This window comes from Micropterus salmoides, unplaced genomic scaffold, assembly GCF_014851395.1.
Source record: "Micropterus salmoides isolate LMB-PRFRI ecotype aquatic unplaced genomic scaffold, ASM1485139v1 Ms_hic_scaffold_3, whole genome shotgun sequence".
NCBI classification, from domain to species: Eukaryota; Metazoa; Chordata; class Actinopteri; order Centrarchiformes; family Centrarchidae; genus Micropterus; species Micropterus salmoides.
In genome coordinates, this window is record NW_024042261.1 from 4,282,435 (window position 1) to 4,285,365 (window position 2,931).

The 2,931-nt window shown below is 38.0% G+C and overlaps 1 long non-coding RNA gene across 1 annotated transcript; it reads right to left on the reverse strand.

Annotated features, from left to right (window-relative positions):
* Positions 1 to 681: 681 nt before the first annotated feature.
* On the reverse strand, positions 682 to 2,563 carry LOC119882239. Its single transcript, XR_005440477.1, has 3 exons — positions 2,424 to 2,563; positions 1,728 to 1,943; positions 682 to 762 (listed from the first exon to the last, which is right to left on the reverse strand). It is a non-coding gene; the product is annotated as an uncharacterized LOC119882239 (long non-coding RNA).
* Between the last annotated feature and the right edge of the window lie 368 nt (positions 2,564 to 2,931).

Genomic DNA, 2,931 nt, shown 5'->3' on the forward strand with positions numbered 1-2,931 from the left:
AGCTAATTAACATCAGCAAGGTAACCAGCTCTCCCTAGACAGATAGGAAAAATCTGTCAAATAAATCTCCAAAAAGGGTAAATAGGGCGTGTCCATGAAATGCCCAGACCAGCAAAAGACGTGTGGGTAATTTTATATTTAATTTTTGTGGATAAATTAAAAAATGTGAACATTTCAGAGAGCTCAAAAAACTGGCACATTTGAGAAATTTCAAGAAATTATCCAATTAATAGTGTGGCAAGTTTCTTTAGTCATCAACGCCAGTTGAATACCTTTGAAAGATACGGGAAATCCGACACTGTTCCGATACCAGACAGATCAAATAAATTTCAAATAAATCAATTCACCCAATATCAATATCTCATAAACAAAAATCATTAATATCTAACATATATAAAACTACATAACTAAATAATATTAACAAAACATCATATAAGAACTATATACAGTACATGCCGGAACCTCACCCTTATCTTTAGGCAGTTCCAAAATTTGGAGACTGGACAATGCCAGATATCATACAGTCAGAGAATGCTTCATATGAGGCATGTAATGGCAGCCTCAAGACCAGAGCGCAGGTGTTTGCCTCAGGAAAAACCCTCCTCCTGCTGTTAACTGGCTCATTTGAAAAAGCCAGTGCAGGCACCTCATTGAACCCAAGTGGAGGGATTTGTTCTGTGCCATTCGCAAACATCAGCACATCTTCAAGGGTCACATTGACTGGCTCAAGTCCATCCTCCACAAACAGGACAGCATCTCCACCTGCAATGAAAAAGATGCGATCCATGTTAATCAATGAAATGATAGAAGGAAAATATTTCTGTACAAGATTGCTTTGATGGCAGAAAAATAAAAAATATGACAGCTACACAGATGATCACTTCCTTCCATGTTATTGTGCCTACAAAATGAATCAATACATTTTTATTGCAGCAACGCTTCATGTTGACTTTACTGAGAGCTTTTACTTTGAAAAGTTCTGAAGGATATTCAAAAGAGTGTCTGGCTTGCTTGACACAACTCTGAAAAAGCTGTCAGCAAACATGTGCCTGGAGATGCTGGGTAAATGCAAATAACTGTCCATAGTTTTATGAATGCAGGTCGCCGGGATGCGCACACAGACCCACACGCTTAATGTGAGCATGTGTAAAAGTGTCGTAAACGAGTGAGGGGAAAAAAATATTCGCAGCATGTTGGGATCAATCATACAACCCTCCCATTGGGAGTCCTGCGCAATACTGACTGAGCTAAACAGGCAAACAATAAGACAAAGATTTACAATTATTTGACTATGTTATGGCCCACCATGTAACTGGCTCGATGCCAGACAAAGGTTTGCATAATTATCACACATAGTGATAAAGCTGTTTAAATAAAAATCACAATTAAGCATGCAGGTCCCAAAACTGATTAGGTCTGGTTTTATTGTAATGCTGTTGTTGCAGCAGTTCCTTTTATTTGAGACAAATTTCTCCATAGGGACATAAAAGTGACCTTTATACATAATTGACTGGAACTTGATCTTTCCCATTTATTTAAGTTGTTTTATGTACTCACTCTCAGTAATGCAGATATACTTTGTGGTGTTGATCTGTAACCACTATGATATCATTCCTGAAATTACATTTTTGTATTTGAAAACTTCATGAAGAATTACTGTGACTAAAAATTGTGCACTAAGGTAATCTTTTCACATTTTTAATTTCAAGTTTTCAAAGTGTGCATACCCTCAATATCAATGAGCCAGTCCCTCCAGTGGCCAACAGCTTTCTCTTCCTCCAAACGCCAGCGAGCTTCCTGCCACAGAGTATGCCATCTTAAAAAGGTTGGTCATCGTGATTGCTGTCAGTGGGGCAGGAGCACCTCCAACAAACATCACCCTCAACGCTGGGTCCTTTTTAAGTGCTTCCAGCAATCCCAATGCTTCCATGACCTCCCGCAACCTTGTAAGGACATTGCATAAAATTAGATTAGTGACTTGTTACATTACTACACGTCTAGCCAGAGTACCAGTTTCTCTATAAAATGTTGTTAATATTAAGCCTTATTTATATTAGAAAAAGGCTTACTCTCACTTTTGTCTGTTTGTATACATTTAGAAAATCACTTTGTAATATCAAAACCAACATTCAGGACATTAACATGCACTTACGTAATCAGGTTACTCAAGAGTCAGGGCAACATACTGTATTTTAGATGCTGTAGAAACTTTAGCGTAATGTATTTTGCTGCATTATTGAGATACTTCTCATGTTCCTTCTTTTTTATTTTGGTATTAGTGTAGGATCAGGGGTAGCGGAGAAATCTGTTAAGTGACCTATAGTGCGTTAACACAGAAAACATATCACACCAATTGTCTTTTAATCTTTCAAATACAGATGCCATTTCCTGCTATGTTCCACAGACACAATAAAAGCACTTACTGTCTGAGGTGCATCCACTCTTCCTTCTAAATAAAATGTCATGGCCGAAGAAAGAATGTCATCCCTGTCATTTAGAGACCGGATGACGGTCAGGGACCCCAATAGGGACAGGTTGGGGTTTCCTCCAACGTTGCTGCTTGTTGGATCTGCAACGAACAAATAATTACTTTCAGACAATACAAAGTTACAAAACCTGGCTGGATAATATGGATTTCATGTATGGGTGTGCAAAAGTGCCCCTCACAATTTTCAAAACAAAAGCCAACCTCTCTGATTCACCTCCGTTTACCAAATTGTGGAGGCATGTGTATCATACCTAGACACACAAAAAAGCTATTGGAAGGGTCAGGGTAGGGTAGTATTAAAACTCTAGCCTAAACACATCGTGAATTCTGACATTAAGAATATCATAGCATTGATTTATTTATTTTTTTACTGTTTAGAGCCTTCGTACATTAATATACTCCTACAGCAGTGGACAATAATAATGATCGCGATATAATTTTCC